General features: G+C 36.0%; 1 long non-coding RNA gene across 1 annotated transcript; it reads right to left on the reverse strand.

Moving 5' to 3' along the window:
* Positions 1-12,332: 12,332 nt before the first annotated feature.
* Positions 12,333-14,835, reverse strand: LOC147475862 (uncharacterized). Its single transcript, XR_015209531.1, has 3 exons — positions 14,720-14,835; positions 13,434-13,553; positions 12,333-12,628 (listed from the first exon to the last, which is right to left on the reverse strand). It is a non-coding gene; the product is annotated as an uncharacterized LOC147475862 (long non-coding RNA).
* Positions 14,836-19,161: the final 4,326 nt, after the last annotated feature.

Consider the following 19,161-nt stretch of genomic DNA (forward strand, 5'->3'; position numbering starts at 1 on the left):
GCAGGCGCATCCCATGGTGAGTTGCTCGGTCGTATAAACCTGGTCATACACACCTTAAAATATTCAAGCCCATATACTCAAAAAATATGGTTAAGCCAAAAACAAAATCACTAAAATTTAAACTCTTACCCCTTCTTGAGTAATTCCTCGACTTGCACTTTCATTTTGTCTAATAGCTTAGGTGTTAACCGGTAAGCCGACTTTGAAACTGGTGCAGTCCCTGGTAACAAGTCTATACGAAACTCCACCTCCCTCTTGGGTGGCAACCCTGGAATCTCCTGAAAAACATCTTTGAAGTCTCTCACTACTTCCACATCGCTGATATCCCTTGTAGGTATCTCTATAGAACACAATAAACTAGACATCACTGAGTCCTCCTTACTAACACAAGTGTGAATCAACCTCGACATGCTAGGTGTATTCATTATAACTTCCCTCCTCGCACAATCCAAGGTAACATGATAACGTGTCAACCAGTCCATACCAAGTATGAAATGGAAACCCTCAAACCCCAAAACAATCAAGTCTACCACAAAGACACGATCTAAGAAATACAACTTAAAACCTTTGCACTCGTCATATAAGATAACAGAACCTCCTAGCGGTGTCTCAACACACAAAGGTTTAGATAAAGGTGTAGTTTTAAAACATTCTTTCTCAACATACTAACGAGATATAAAGGAATGTGAAGCACCTAAATCAAACAAAACTCTGAATATAAACTGAGATGAACTAAAGGTACCTTAAACATTCCCATGTCCTGGCATAGCTGCATAGGCTCTCGCACGAGTGACTAGTGTTGCTGCTCTGTTCTGCTGATTACCCTGCTTGGTAGGGCAATAACGAGATAAATGACCCACCTACTTACACTCCCAGCAAGCCCTTTCAACAGGAACTATGGCTCTAAGTGTTGGTGCTGGTGCAGGTAAAAGTAATGATGCTGGTTGATACCAAAGAGCAGGAGCTCAACCGTGAAAACCGGGGACCCCCTCGCCATCGATTCCCCGGTGTCTATAGCCTCCAGGCAGCCCGATGGCCTATAACCACCTATTTGTTGCAAAATCCTCCCTAGGGTCGGAGTACACCCTGCTGATGAAATCCTCCCTGAAACCCCTGGGATGGTGGTCTCTGAAACGGACCCCTCTGAGCAATATCATAAGGCCTAAATCTATTCGGCTGCCTGCTCTCAAAAGGCCTAGGACCAACAACTGGTATCTCACCAAACTTCTTCTTCCCCCTCGACTCTCTTAGGGCTGCATTCTGCTCCTCATATCTCAATGTCAAGTCCAACACACGATCAAAGGTGTCCCCGTCAAAAGGAATCAACTTGCTGGACAAGTAACTCTCTAACCCACGTATAAACTTTTGGTTTTTCTTCTTGTCAGTATCCACAAGATAGGGAGCAAACCTCGATAACTCATTAAACTTTGTCACATACCCCATCACAGACTTCCCATCTTGAGTCAACTCAAAGAACTGTTGAGCCAACTACTCTTTTACTGCCTCACGAATGAACTTACTCTCAAATCTAATCGTGAAGTTTTCCTAAGTCAAAGTTCTAGTGTCCAGACTAGGGGTGAGAGCTCGCCACCAAAACCTAACAGGGTCATCAAGTTAGTGAGCAACCAACTCCTGCTTCTGAACCTCAGTAAGCTGCATACGCTCAAATACATTTTCACAACTTTGAATCCAAGACTCTGCTGCGATCGCGTTTCCAACACCAGTAAATCGCTGCCCACCAAGAGTACCAAACTCCTTATTACGCTTAGCAAAAGGATCTCCCTGAACAGGATGGTTATTCTGCATAGCCTGCAACAAACTGATTCAACTGTCCTCCTGACATCTATATTGGAGTATTCACTGGAGGTCCAGTAGTATTGCCATTATGTGTCTCAACCATGATCTACAGTTTCAAACAAAACTCCCGTTAATATTCACATATTTCTAAAATTCTCAACACTATAACCCATATTTCACATCCGAGGATCACTTAGACTTTCTAAATCTAAGCTAACCTAGGCTCTGATACCAAAATGTCACAACCTGAATTTCTAAACAATTACAAAGTGAATATTTGAAATATAAATATCTCAAACATCGCTAGGTTCAATTGTCTAAAAACCCAGGCTATGACGGGGTGGATACAACACATGCCAAAACCTAAAACCCACATCATAAAAGAATCAACTTAAATTAAATAAACCTCAGAATTTTCCACCATCACTTTATTAAGCTATATTTCGTCCAAACAAAACATCAAACAAACTCTAAAATAAAAGTCTTCAATATCTTATTCTTATGTCATATGAAAATGAAACTACGTTATTACATACTTCCAATAAGAATCGGACCTAATAAAAGAACTAACTGACTGCTCCAGGCAAGAATCCAAATCACACGTTGCGGTTCCACTGCCTTCTACCTATGTTCCCAAGAATACACCCACGTTGCCAAAACAAAGCAAACATAGGTCAGCAAAATGGAATTTGCTGGTATGAGTAGACTAACCACATATAAACATTTCCAGTCTTTAATTATCAAACTAACACTTTAAATATATGATAATTTAATCATTCTCGTAGTTCCGCCATTTCAACCGGCATAGTTTCTTCTCAAGCAAGACTCCCATTTTATTAACTCATTATTATAATTTGTTTTAATAACTAAGTAATTGAATTAAAATTTACCGATATTCTCTTCTGTATAAGGGTAGGACCGCGTCCCTGCACAAAATATTATTAAGTCCTACCCTCCTGCAAACGAAAGTTATAAATTATAAATAACCTATGTAGATATCCTATATGTATTCAAATGTAAGCCCAAGCACACTCGCATAATCAAATTAATTACTCTTATCAATTAATCAATTTCTTTTCTTATGCACCCACCCTTTAGTACCTACTCCACGATTTGCACTCCACACATTTGCCAAATCATCATTTATTTCTGGCCCTCTCTCCCAATCAATACCACAATATCATAGCCATCTCTGGGCTTTCGTACACATATTTCACAACCTCTTTGGCATAAAACTCAGGTCATTCATGGCACATTCAATGAATACCTTAGGTCATTCCCGCAACATTCAAGGAATACCTATCATATCACTAACGGGTCATTCATGGCACATTCAATTGTCCTGGCTATCATATCACTAACGGGGTCATTCATGGCAATTCAATCCCGTCCCGGTAATTCCCGCCACATTCAAGGAATACCCAACCCTACATTCCCGTACACTCAAGGAATACAACTAACCCGCAAGTCGAATACCTTAGTTCTTCTCTAGGCAGTCCAAACAATCTGGTCATTCATGGCACATTCAATGACATTCATGGCACATTCAATGAATACCCTGGTCATTCATGGCACATTCAATGAATACCCATTTATAACGCTAACGGGCCATTTATGGCACATTCAATAAATGCCCACCTAGCATATGACATCATCAGTCATAAAAACTAATTTCCCAAAACTTGAGGCGTGGAGAGTTCTAAAAGGGTGCGGTAAATTTGTTTACGCATTATTAAACTTTATTGCATATATTATTTCAGAGAACGAAGGAGTATCTTGTTTCATGTATTTTTGGTTTACGCGTTATTAATTATATGGATGTTTAAGTGTCATAACGTTGTATATCATAAAAGTCTGAAATATCACATAGTGGTTAATACATGTACACACGTATATATAGAAAGGTCTTAGCCTAAAGCCAAGCATGCTAATAGCCCTAGACCTATTCTAATAGACCAAATCATAATCCGAGTTAAAAGTCAAACTGGGTCAACTGGTCGAAGTCAACCCTGGTCAACAGTCAAAGTCAACCTACCAATGGTCAATATCAGTCAACCAGCCAGGTCAACAGCAGTTAACCAGACCTAAACTCCTCTAACCCAAAAGCCCAAAGACTAAGGCCCAAAGTATAAAACTTAAGTCCAAAATGAAATTCCAAAAGTTAAAACACTCAAGTCCACCTACTAAGTTCGGCCCAAGCTCAACAACAAAAACCCTCACTGTTCATCTTCCTCTTTCCCACTTTCCACCACCAATCAACCACCACCAGCCTCCACTAGTCCGCCACCCTCACTCCAGTGGTTTGGTTCCTTGCGAAAACCCCTATATAACTATACCAACAAATCGCGATTCCAAATCCTATGCTAGGTCATCTCTTCCACACTTCCTCCACCACTGCAAAGCTCGCCGGACCTACCACTCACCTCCCAACCTAACCGAAATTGACCTAAATCAAAACCCCTACTACTTTAATCAAAAGCAAGAACCTCAATTCTTGAATTCGAAATCCTTCAACCAAAACTAGATATGGAATTTCTTGCCGCCATTAACGCTCCTCCGGAGCTTCAACAGCACCCCTCCTCTCAAACAATCACATCTACATTCACCACACATAGTCCACACAACTCCACAGTTCACCCATCCAACCCAACAGTAAACCACCGAATCTAAAACCCGACATCACTCATAATCCAACAATCACAATCACAATCAAACCAAAACATGAAAACGCATATTAAATACCTAGATATACAAAGTAATTTACATTAATTCTTAATCACTTGATTACTCGATATTTATCAAGGTATTTGGACTAGTTTTTCTTCTAGAGACCAGATTGGTTCTTCAGTCGAAGTCCAACATGTAAACGCAATTAGCACTAAATTACATACAATACTGAATAAAGCAGCGTGTGAACAGTATGTACAGTAAAAATATATATTTCCTTTTTCCTCTTATCATAAAATCTACAGTAAACGAGAAATCTAAAAATCGTAAAATATCTACTCATCCGTAGTGCGCTCCGACTATTAGCTAGCTAACAGAAAAAATCTTCTTTTTCTTCTGTCAGTAAAACTCTTTTTTTTTTCTCTATATAAAACTCTCTGTGTTTTTCCCCAAAAACTCTACGTGAGAATCACCTTTTTAGTTTTAAAAACCCCACCGAAAAACAAGGATGAAAGTTATCCATTTACCTACGGGGCTTTTATCCTTAACTAATAGTTATCATATATTTTGTTTTACCTATTATTATTATTATTATTATTATTATTATTATTATTATATTAGGAAAAACAAAAGAAAAAGATGGGGTGTTATAATAATAATCTAAAAGAAAACGCGAGAAGAAAAAAAGGTTTTGGAGTTTACCTTTTTGAAGAGTGGGAGTTAGATTGACTTATTGAGACAGTTCTATTTTGTTTTGGACTATTAATAATTAAAATTTTAAAGTTATTAACTTATTTGTAGTATTTGATTATGCCATTATGGTTGGTAATTAATAGTATTTTATTTAGAGTCGTGTTTTGGTACTGAATCTAAAACTTATTGTATTTGGAAGAGTAATGATAATTTGATATTTTCATGTATTTGAATTTTCTTTCATTTATATTATTATTATTATTATTATTATTATTTTATGTGTCTATTCTTTTTTCCACTCTTATAAAAAATCAAACTCTTTCTATATTATATTCTTTATCATCGGTATTATATTTTTTATCATCGGTTTTTACCGTTTCTTTTACGTATTATACGTTTTAAACCCGTTTTACCATTTTAAACCCGTTTTTTATGCCCCACGTTTTTTTATGTTTTTTTTTTTTTTTTCCGTTTTTTTTTCCGAGATGTTCCGTTTAAAACATGAACTAAGTTCTTTTCAAGTACACCATTTTAAACACGTACCGTACTTGGTGACAATGGTCGTGGGATACCAAGTGCGCCTTATAGTCGTCCATGCCAATAATTTCATCTTTATTACATATATTGCATTCCCACACCGCTTGTATGTTGTCTTTTTGGCTTCAATTTTTGTTTGAATTTCAAGTTTCCCCATTCTCTCCATTCTCTTCTCGTATTACCCCACCCTATTTATCTTAGTGTGCATATATCCCAAGTAGCCATTAGAACATAAGGATTTGATACGCGCGAGGTACTTAAGTGTCTCAACTAATGGCAACTCGTCCAAGTACCGAGTTTCAAAGAATGAAATCATCATCATCATAAACCAAGTTAAACATGCATACATATATGTGTCCAATAGGTATCAAAATTTCACTAGTTACATCTTAACAAGTGGTACATATTTCAAAATTTCTAAAAGATCAAGAAACATAAAATGGATAAGCTAATATCCATAGACTCTAGCCGTCTCTTTGTGCTCTCAACCAAGGAACTCCAACAAAAACATTCTCAGGAGGTCAAGATAAGTTCTTCGCGATGTGCTCAGTGGTTCGACTGCCATGTAATAATGCATGGGTTCAATGTGGTCGTGTACATCAACATCAACAACCATTTATCAACATGGGTTCAATATGGTTGACCACTTTCGTTAAAGTAGGTTCAACATAACATCACTCGAGTCACATGAGTTCAACATGAAGTGCTTTCATAGCCATATAAACCCAATATACAAATTCCCAAGTACATAATCTCTCATTTTATTGTGAAAGAGCAAGAAAATAGTACTTCAATGCTAATAAACCAAAAATCTACTATCAATATAAAGTATAAACTCTTAGATCGATAGGACACAATAGGAAGTGGATAGTTTGGGAAGACCATGAATTATGTCAAATACTCAAACATTGATAAAACACGGATATCTCAATTAAATAATCATTGTTAAACTAATAGATCATTATATTAACAAAGTGTCATGAAACAATTATATTTCTAAGTTCTTGTAGCAGGATTGCATAACAAAAGTCTTATTAAAGTTGCCAATGACTAGCTTGACATGCACTTGTAACTCATATTAACACTAGGCTAAGCTAGTGTGTCAAAACATAATAGGCGCATTGTTCACTCATTATACTCAAAACTGAACAATGAGCATGCATATAAAATTATTAACATAGACATAAAGCCTTAAATTAGTGAGGTAAATCCTCATGTTATCATATGATACAACTAAATAGTCTACCAAGGCACCAACTAAACCTACCCATCATCCCACTCAAACCAATCCTTAGCCGTGACCCATAAAAGTTAGCTAACAGTACACATATTTCAATATTTCATACACCACGTCATTAAAGTTAAAGAACAAAGGCATGAAATACTGAAATGTAAAATTCCATATATACACTCATCAATCACAATAACCTAATATATATAAATAAATAAATAAAATAACATATACAAATAAAGATATATTCTCTAATCAAAAGCAAATAAACCTTAATAGACTTGAGAAAATAGATCGAGGGTAAAACTACTTGCCATTACAAACAAGCTCTCTCAAGTAAGCAGACTAGCTTCCAAGCAAAATTCGACCACCAAGAAAATTTTTACATTACATAAGCTTCCATAGTGTTTGCATGTTATAATATAAGAAAACCCATAATTTTTCTCATTGGAGTTGAAATTGCTAACCTCTAAAACTAAAAACATATTTATATATATTATAAGAAACCAACTCGAGAAAACAACTTTACAATTCCAATCCATATTAGGCTAAATAGAATGAAACCACATAATATATTAACAAATATCAAAACAAAGCTCCTTTAACCGCCAACAACCATGAAAAATCTTGAAAATCTAACAAATTGATTCCTCGATTTTCACAATTCATAGTTGGAGGCGTTGTCAATCATTTCTTTAAAAAGTGATATTTAAATAACACTTTTTTCATCACAAAATTGTTTTTCCTAAAAAAAATAAAAAATAAAATAGATGTTGTATTAGAGTTTAGAAAAAAAAACTCTCTTTAAATTTCAAAACCTTCAAAAATTAACGAACATCGAAAAATCTTCCCAAATACAAATGATGTATATAATTCCTATATTTTGTTGATTTGCAGAAGTATGGAGCATGGGTAACAATAAAAATATATAAATATTATAAGAAAATTAGCTAAAAAGATCAGCAAACTTTCTTGAAAGTTTCTGTCACACCCCGAATTTCGACAGAATTCGGAAAAACATTATTTGTTCCCGACTCTTCGATCTCCGAGGTGTGACGCACTCTCAACTCCCAAAAACCCATAAACAGTTTAAATATGCGGATAATTAAAAACCAATAAAAATTTTAACTTAAACAAAAGTCCTCTTCATTACAAAAATTTACAAATGAAAATGCAAATAACCTTATCTCAACTGAAAATCTATATCACCTCAAAGGAAAACAAAGCCTATCTTGAAATGCGACGCTTAACGCAAAACCACAAGCAAAGAACCAATCTTCTTCAACACTAAACCTGTCAAGACTTATCAACTATGTTCATTTAATGAACACACCCGATAAGCAAACATGCAAATCGGGTCAGCATTATAAAAATGCTGGTGTGAGTAGCTCTAAAACACAACATATTCTTATACAAATATATACACAATCCATAAGGCAGTTAGTTCCTCCACCGAGGCACCTTAACTTTCAACGACTAATACAACATCCTTAAGTACAATAATCTAGGCAGGTAGTTCCTCCACTGAGGCGCCTTAACTTCCCACTAACCACACAACAAACTATACGCATAATAAATAAGGCATGTAGTTCCTCCATCGAGGCGCCTTAGATTCTAACTAAACAAATAACCAACATATTACCATAATTATATTATTTAAGGCTTTCTTTGCGTGTCCCTAAAATCACGTCGTATCTATATCTTACCTAGTTTCCCTGGCTACCACAATCGTTTCCCAACGTCGAACATGTACATCCACATGCCTCCCCTTACATAATGAACCACTCCGTGCGTAACTACCCTAAGCGGGATGCCGCACACCAGGTAACCCTCACACGAAAGCCATTATGTAAGTACTGTCATTATTCGGCATAAAATATCGTGCGTCTCGTTCTATTTTGCGAACGGAATAATCAAGCCACCATTCGGCTACGATTGCCCAACACATGGGTCAATCAACATCTTATATATACACCCTACACAAGGACCAATCATATCACATACGCCCACACAGGGCAAATCACATGAGTTGTGGTAGTCAGGTTCTAGGATTTTCGTTACGTAATTTATTCAGGTGTCATACATTTATGTACTGCCATTATTCGGCATAAAATATCGTGCGTCTCGTTCTATTTTGCGAACGGAATAATCAAGCCACCATTCGGCTACGATTGCCCAACATATGGGTCAATCAACATCTTATATATACACCCTACACAAGGGCCAATCATATCACATACGCCCACACAGGGCAAATCACATGAGTTGTGGTAGTTAGGTTCTAGGATTTTCGTTACATAATTTATTCAGGTGTCATACATTTATGACTCATAATAATTCCACTATATCACATGCAGGTCAAATACCTTATTGCACTAAGCCACAATAATTAGAAATATCTCAATATATCTCATAACCATTTTTATTCTTTCACGTGCCAATATATTATTACACTAAGCAACAATCCCGTGGGCAAATATTCACCAATACTATATTACCTCATAGTAGCATCTCACATATATAATAATGGAGTGTTTATACATTTATTTTTCCCAAAACTATTGCATTTAATATATATATATCCCAACATATTATATAGTGTCACAATATCCACGTCAAATCTTAATTAGATATATGACAACCAAATTTATACAAGCTTCCACAACATTTTAGCATTTGATTTGTCCATACAATTTACAACATAAAATGTAGCACAATTAAAATCAAATCCAATCAAAGCCCATAATCATATATATATATATATATATATATATATATATGTTTTACACACTACTCACGTCAAATCTTAATTAGATAATGACAAACAACGTTATATAATTTCTGATAATATTTTATTACTATATTTGTCCATATTCTTAAATATGAGAAAAACTGGAAAAAGTCAACATTCTACAGTCAACGGTCAAAGTCAACGGTCAATGATCAACAATCAAAGTCAACACGTCATGGTCAAAGTCAAAGTCAACACATCATTGTCAAAGTCAACACATCATGGTCAAAGTCAAACTGTCATTTCCATGGTCAACAGGTTCAGGGTCGTAGCCATGGTTCATGGCTAAGGTCAAAGGTGCATAGCTCAAGGGCTCATGACTAAGGAAATGGTTCTGGCCCAACTGGCCAAGCCCAAACCTTAAAACCCGGCCCCAAAAGTTTAAACATTTAAAGACCCAATTAGATATATTTTAAGTTATATGAATAGCCCAAAAACCAAAATTAGAAACTGGCTCAAAACACCACTGGGTTCGGCCTGGAGAATTTAATTGAAACCGGCCCAACACTTAAACTAAAACTGGTCCACAACTTAAACTAAACTGGTCCGAAACGAATGATTAATCCGGCCCAATAACTAACAAATGTTTAGGCCCAAAAACTTAAACTAAACTGGCCCACAACTTAATCAAAACTGGCCCAACAAAACCAAAATAGAATCGGGCCCAACAACAAATGAACTGGCCCATAGACTAAGCCAAATAGGTCTGGCCCAAACAAAACAAGCTAAGGCCCAAGAACTGAAACTGACCTAGGCCCAAGCCCAAACCGACCAACAGTCATCTTCTCCAAATTTCTTTTGCCTCCAGCCACCAAAATCGGCCACCACCGATTCCGATCACTCCACCCAATCTACTCGAAAATGTTCAGGGGAAAAACCCCCACAACATTAACAAAACCGAAAACCTCACCTCCTTAATCCCTCATCTTCATCAAACCTAGATCTCAAAGTTTTCGACCTCCATTAATGGCTGCCACAACCTATCAACAGCCCCTATCCAAATTCCAACATTCAAACATACATCAACAACCCACAAAACAACATAGCAGATCAAACATGAAAATAAAAACCAAAAATCAAATCCCTCGATTATCCGCAAGAATGGCGTTTTTCTGAGGAGGAGGAGGTTTTGGGGCTCAGCCCTCCATTGACGCGCTCCCTTCAAGCTTCAACAGCCCCCTCCAAACATCCCTAACCAACCTCAAACTAACAAAGCTAACCTCACCACCAAAAGTTCAAACCAAATCAAACGCCATTAACGTCTTCAAGCTTTGACAGAGCTTCGACAGCCCGACATCAACCAACGACCCCAAACAAGATTTAATATCTAAACAGTGTTCAATAAACCACAAACAGTTCCAACCCGTATACCGAACAACTGCTTGTTTTGGCTCGCCGCCATTAACGCTCTTTCGAGCTTCAGCAGTTCAACTAAAATCTAAAACATATCGACAGAACTAAAATTATAAAAACTGGTCAAAACACTCGACAGTAAAATCGTAAATACTAAACAAACGAAAATCATAGTTTTAGTAGTGGTGAGAGATAAACTCTACTCACCTGGCTTAACAGCTCCACGAATCCTCCTAGTCCGAATCGTCGCGCTCCACCCTCTAGCAAACGAGTTTCTAGCTCGGCCTCTATTTTTATTATTTTATTCTCTATGAACCCTATTTTCCAGAACAATACGAATATATACTTGGGTTTGAAACCCAAGCCCAACGCAGACTCGGGCCCAAAAACCAGGCCCATATATCTCAAATCCAATCCAACCAATTTTAAATAAATAATTAAATTAATTAATTAATTAATAATTACGTATTTTAAATACGGGCGTTACAGCTTCAATTGGGTATACATTTGATTAGTGAATGGGTATACATATTTATTTTTTGATCATTTGAGTGTACCAACGTTTTTTTTAATCCTATTAGTTAGGTATATTAGTCATCACACCATTTATAGAGTACTAGCATATGTGCACGCCCTCAGGGCGTCAAATTGGTCAGTGCTACAGAAGGCGCGGTTCTTCTAAAATTTTGTCCCATAAAAGCCTGTTAAAGTGCGAAACTAAACGAAACTCAAAACCATGAACTCACATACTCCAGCGAACTAAACGAAACTCGAAACCATGCACTCACATACTCCACCTGGTAGTTTGCCTAATACATGTTTAGGACTCTATCACAGTACATAAGATGGGGCTTGAGATAATTGAAAGAAAAGTTACAAATTTGGCCTCCATGCACAGAGTATACCATCTCGCTTCATTTGATTGGTTACATTGATTGAATTTCCATTTTGACACATTGGTTATTCAGGCATCCTACTCTAATTGTCTAATATAAAATTCCATTTATACGCGTGTACCACGAGGCTGACAAAGAAAGCTCATTAATGAGCTTATGAACAGAGGTTTAGTTTATAAAATTATTTCTTGAAATTATGTAAGCATACATACAGCCTTTGAAATTTACATGCTAAAACTTTATGAATTGAAAGGACACCATCATGATAACAAAAAAAAAAGTGTATAGAAACTTTTAGATATGATCAACTTGTTTACAGGCTAACGACTGAAACAATCTTACAAAATCTGTCATGTGGTTATAAAGAGCCAAAGTTTATCATGAGTTTCACAAAACCAAGATGCGAAACAAAATGAAAGAAAAGTAGAAAAAAGAAAAAAAAAAAGTTGATGATCCGACAATTTACGTGTTTCATGCTGATTATATACGCAAAACCAACCTCGTCATCCAGAATTAGAAGTCACATGAATCAGTTGGAGAAGTAGGCAGGATAGGGCATAAACGCAACATGATTTTTAGATTGCAAGTTGGAATGCTATGTGGATGAATGAACTTCGAGTGCTGAAACTGGGCTAATGCCTAGAGGCTAGCACCAACACACCTCTACAAAAAAAAGAAGAAGAAACACTGCACAATAAATTAAATTAATTACATTGGTAAAGCAAAGTAATTAAGTTAGAGTTATAGCATAATTACAACTACTATAAAAGTATTAGCCACGTTAGGGCTAAGGTTTCTTTCTTAACTCAATATTAAGAAGGCTAGAACTTTAAGAAGATGGTTTAGTAGTTATTTTTGTATGAGGTGCTCAACAATATTCACAATAATCACCAAAAACGTATGTATAGATAAATTATTATGAATTCCATTGCGCGATGCTAGCAAGAAGTACAAAATCTTTTTGTTAGTTCAGTATGTACCCTTCTTTCCCAACTGATATATACTCACTTTCCCTGAGATCTAGATATACCTTTCATAACAAATGCAATAAAGAATTTCCCTGCACAAAAAGTCTAATTCCAAAGTTTTCTTTAACAGGACATGCACATGTAACGTTCAATTTTAATTAACAGCATATATTCATCCAATCCTATCAGTTTCCTCAAATGACATGAATCCCCAAACACCCAAAAACAAACAATTAATTCACAAATAATAAAACAATCAAACACTAATAAACCCAATACAACAACTACCTAGAATGAAATAGAGCACATTAGAATAATAGAATAATGACAAAAAACTCAATCACCATTTTTCAAGGGACCTAGAAGTCCATATGCTTTACTCATTAAAATTTCAACGTGTTGATCTAAAGTGCTAAACCAATACGGTAAGCTAGGCTCCATAAACAATAATATTGCATGCCATATATTCTAAAGAGAAAAGGAGTTCAAATGGGCATTACCTGCTGATGCTCACATTCTTAAGGTGATGACCATTACTCACGTAGAGGGACATGTGAACATCAACCCAATCGATAAACATGTCCTTTAGGTAATGCCACCGATAACTCACTCACAGTTCCCTGTAAAATGTATATTTGATATTCTTATGATTAAAAGTACCAAATAGGAACCCCTTGAACAAAACTATCTGATGCTTTAAAAGTGATTGCTATTGCAAATTATTGATATGGTTGCAATATCTAATGTGTACATGGAAACGTTGGGTCTAGCAGTCTCTTAATAACCCAATATACGACATGGCCATGGGAACATTTAATCTTTAAATAACCCTGTGTAAGACATTACCATAGAAACCATGTACTGGTTGCTAGTACAATGTATAGTTTGTGTAAAACACTCAAGTTGCTAATACAAAGTAAGGCAACCATATAACGCTTGAGGGCATTTTTTTTTCAAAAGATATAGAACCGGAATGGTGCTATGGAAAGAAATTTTCACAAAGAGAATGTTTGAATCGAAAGATATAGAAACAAAATGGAGCTATGGACTTTGCATTACAAATCAATCGGAATATATTTTTATGGAGTACAACTAAACAACTAAACAAAATCCATACACAATAATCTGAGATATATGAGTTTATCCATTGAATTGTATTATGGAATTGCAACAGATATTATTAACTATCTAAAATTTAGTTGCTAAATAGGGGCAAAAAAGTAAGACAGAGTACCTCGAAGGACCCTTTGTCAAGATCCAGAAAACCAAACCTTAGAAAAACAGCTAACAAAAAAGAAAGAAAAAAACAATTATGAACTATTGTGACAGCCCTTACGATGAAAAAGATCAGCAAGCGAAGTAAGAACAAAATGCTTGCAACCAAGCAAAAAAGTTAAGCAAGTAACGCACAAAACACTTGACCCCAGACAGATCGAGATGCATGCATGAGAATAGATGAATTGGGATAAGAAGTTCCTCAACATGGAACCAAGTAAGTATGGTAAAAAACCAAACAACAGTAGTGCTCAACTTAAAATATAGCAATGTAAGAAACCAAAGTGGCAGCAGTCTTTCAATTCACATCAATGATACATTATTGAATCAAATAGAAAAGAAGAACTGAAAACTTAGTGGTGTAGAAGTTACCAAGGTCTTCCATATAATGTGACTTTTTGGACTAACACCATAAACTCATAGCCAATCCATTAGATTCTAAATCATTAGTTGAATGGCTGAGTTTTATCCTCAAATTGTATCCTAAATTGTGTAAACCAAAGAGATAGACCTTAATATGTATGAAATTAGCCCCAGCATCATTTGCTATCTGCTTGGTAATAAGTGTTTTACCACAACCAGGAGGTCCATAAAGCAAAAATCTTGTTTCCAAATCCACTCCAAATTCCTGGATCGAAATATTCACAATGTAATAATGGTTAATCAACAAATTATCATTGATAATAAGTTTCAAAGAATATTTACAGATCTTTTTCAAGAATATTAATAAAAGTATACTAATCATAACCATCCAAAATAATAATTGAAATCTCACTGGGGCTACCTCCTATGCAAAAGAACTACCATTTTGAGCAGCAATGCCACTCTCAAAGCTCTTAATAGCATAATCATAAAACTTTGAAATGGAATCGATATATCTAGATCTAGAAAATTCATAAATTCCTTTCAAATATATTTCCAACGTTTGTTAGAAGAGCATCCTTTTTGTGCTTTAGTAGATTTCCAAATAACCATAACACGAAGTAACTGGCAACAATAGCAAATTGAAATAAAGACAACCAATGACATTTAAAAGTTAATGACACGAAGCTAGTTGAAAATTTAATTTCCATTAACCAATATAGTAGTGCCAATTTAAAACTACAATTCATAATGAGTCAAAGTTTATGAAGATAGATACATGAATACAATTCAATTGGTGCTTTTGGAATAAAAACAATAAGAGTAAAAATGTAGAAGATTGACTAAGTTACTAAATAAACAGCAAAGAATAGTTTTTTTTGTATAAGATATACCATAAAAAGTTGAATTCCTGTACCTGAGTAGGATATTCCTGAGAGCAAGAAAATTTGAATGTATCCAAAAAGATGAAACCAAGTGTACTGAGACCAAATGTTTAGGTTGCAAAATATGTTTTAAAACATAACACAAACTAAGTCTAGGTTTGAGTAAGTGAGTCATCGTTCAAGACAGGTATATGGCTTGATAGTACTGGTGTTGATTGATAAACGCTCTTTACACATGTTTATTTGGTTTTCAGTTACTTATTTTCTTAAGTTCGAGGTCCACAGTCCAAAGTCCGAAGTCCAAAGACCCAAGTCCAAAGTCCAAATTCCAACGTCCGTATAGTCGTACGTTTTAGTCAAGTTACCTTACTCACGTAGGATTGGTAGGATAGGTCGAGTAAGGGATCGTCCAAACCTTAGGGCTCGGATAGGTTCACAACTGGAATTACAACTTTTAGTGAGTAGGGTTTTTAGGTTTCTTTTTAGTTGGTTTTAATTAAATTAACGGTAATGTAAATTACTACGGCGATTAAATGTAGGTAAACAAAATTAGAGAAACAGGGAGAGAGTTAATCATGCTCATGCAAGAATCATTTTTCAACAGTTTTTATTACCAAATCACTACATCTCTAGTTCGTCTCGTTTTTGAGACGACGCGAAAGTATCGATCCCTAGTGCATGCCCACATCTCTAGGTCGCATTTCACTAGCATAAGGAGTTTCAATAATACCTCATCTCTGGTATATTATTTCAGCTCCTGGCTCGATTTCACATCAGCTGGACGAATTGGAGAGCTGTCTAACACTGGAAGAGTCGTCGCGAACATTTTTTGGGTCGCGCGCCGCGAGACTCTCCGAGCATCAATGATCAACTTTGTACAGTCTCAGTCATTTTGGGACCGGATGTTAATTCTATGCCTAATTCCTAAGTAGTGATTCTAGAATATTAACGAGTCAATCCGGATTTTCACACGAGCAGCATAACCCTCCCCCGGGGGGATTAGCTCATCATCATAGAAGGAATAATAAAACTTGTTGTATACATTAAGTAAATAAATGCAGGACAGAAATTAAACTAGAAAAGAAATGACTGTTATTAAAGATAAAAAATAACTTACGATTTAAAAGGCTCTTTGAAATGGAAATGGCGGAATGTAAGTACCAAGAAAAAAAAAAAGCAGAAGCTAAAGCATTAATATGTCGGAAGCGCTCTAATGAAGGCGACCCTTCATATATATATAGGCCGATACAAGAGAGTGATCCGTGAATATTTAAGATTTTGTTTTATGCTAATTGAATGGTTCAAACAAAACTTTGTTTTCAACCGTTTTTAATTTTTGTCATTTTGTTGATTTAAGGTTTTGTTTTTAGCTTATGTCAATTCAAACCACCTGGTTTGAATTGGTACGTGTCTTCTCTCTTGCCAGGTGGTATCAATTTGAAACCATCCTTTGCCACCTGCCTATGCTGACTCATCATGCCTTCTAGGCCCACAGAGTGTGTCCACTTAGTGTGTCCAGTGGCGGCGCCGATTTTGGCGTTTTTACGACTTTTTGTCCTTGTGCAAAGTTCGTCGCCCGGGTCGCTATGGTAGCTTCACTAGCCAACGTCGGCACCTAGATTTATCCGATTTGAGCTTCGGAAGTTTCCTGCTTCTTTATATGTGGGCCCGTTCTGCACTGGTTTTGTTCTTTTGGAAACTTCGGCTCTAGTCAGGCTTTGTTGGGCTTCACGGGATTGAGTGGGAATTCCAAATATTCCCCAGATTCTGATTTGGCAGCTTCACTAGCCAACGTCGGCATCTAGATTTATCCGATTTGAGCTTCGGAAGTTTGCTTGCTTCTTTATATGTGGGCCCGTTCCGCACTGGTTCTGTTCTTTTGGAAACTTTGGCTTTAGTCAGGCTTTGTTGGGCTTCACGGGGTCGAGTGGGAAACTTCAATTATTCCCGTATTCCCGTACTTCGATGCATGTTTTATCACTATATTTATTTTAATTGCGGAATCCTGCAAAAGTACGAAAATATAATTATTACATGATTATTAAACACATAATCGACCAAAATGCTATGTCTCTTGGGGTTTAATATTACGTTTTGGGTGCTTATCACACCACCCCTAAAACAAAGACTTTGCTTGTCCTCAAGCAAAGAAGAGACATTAAAACGATAAGTGGTAAAAAATGTCTTGTCCTAAGCTAAATCTCATTTCGCAGAGTGCGGTTGCATTGACCGTATGTAACAAGGCCTTGAACCACTAGGAATTCCCTAGTAGACGAGTTATAGCCTCGTGAGAGTTTTCCAGAGAAGATACTCACAAACTTCATTTATATCTACAACGACTTCAAGAACAAAGGCTTGTTTCCTTAATTAATCTCAGGTATCTAGACATCTCACTAGCAAGGGAAACAAGGATTTTATTCTTTCGAAATTCAAGTTAATATACATACAATAATCGAAACATCTACGTATGAGCATGTATGCAGTGATCTAATAATGAAATGTACGAGCAGGGCCGTTTTTGGATCCTTTGGATAGCGTCCTTAAGTAGGTTCTCATAGGTATGTGTCGAAACACAATTTCTCTCTTATTTTTCCACTCAAGCTTTGCTATCTCCAGTGTGCAGTGGGCACACGTTTCCTCACATACTCAATGACAATCAGAGGAGCCGAGGTCGAGAAGTCACAACTACTACTTATTATCATACTATCCTATTCCTAATTGAGCTAAAGGTCTTTATTAGGTGTTATGGGGCTTAGGTGGTAGTGTAAAAGAAACTGGAATGGAAAATTCAAAAATGATAAGTATGAGAGAATAAGGTCTTCGAGATATTTATACTAGAGAAATCCTTATTTTCTTTCTTGCTTCTAACATGGTTTCCATACTTGGATTTTTCAAGCTTTTGTATTCCCTTTTGATTTGATCTTTGGGGGGAATTCTAACCTTGATATTTCTTTTGATTTTTGGAAACATATTTCTATTTTCTTTTTTTTTTTTGAAACAAAAACCGATTTTGATTTGTGACAAGGTTTTTCTTCATTTTTCTCAAGACTTCATCCTATTTCTCATACTCATCATCTAGGTAGGCTTATTTATTTGTGGTTACTAGATGGGTAATGATTTTTTTTTTTTTGGAAGTAGAAAGGATTAATGAAAGGTTCAAATTAAGCGACTAGCGGTAAATTTTTTTTTGAGTCTTGAATTTTTTGGCTATATCGATCCAAAGAAGAAGGCCTAAATTCTCGCCTAGGATTTGGGTAGTGATCAAGTAAGTAGGCGTGTGAACTTCTATTCGGAAGAACTACTCCTCTGTGTCATTACTCATATATCATACATTTTGAGGCTTTTGGTTAGATTCTTACAGGGATATGAAAATTAAGTTGTCTAACCGCGGGTCCCGAAACTTCTTCTGTGTACATTTAATGATAGTCGGTGCATGAATGCTCATGAAAAGATGTAAAACTATTGCATAATGATTAAATTAAGTTTCTAAGAACAAGTCCTAATTTTGATGCTAGGGTGAGATTTCTAAATATTTTTCATCATAAAAAGAAAAAGCGAGAATTTGTCACTAAATACGTTTATTTAGACATTAAGTAACTATATACAACTATGCATGCCTAATTTTTGCAAAAGGTTCTCACCACCCCAAACAATTCGGACACCGTGTCCCTCAAAGTGTTAAGAGGAAGAAAGAGTTTACCTGAGA

Source organism: Coptis chinensis, chromosome 9 (genome assembly GCF_015680905.1).
Source record: "Coptis chinensis isolate HL-2020 chromosome 9, ASM1568090v1, whole genome shotgun sequence".
In the NCBI taxonomy this organism is placed as follows: domain Eukaryota; kingdom Viridiplantae; phylum Streptophyta; class Magnoliopsida; order Ranunculales; family Ranunculaceae; genus Coptis; species Coptis chinensis.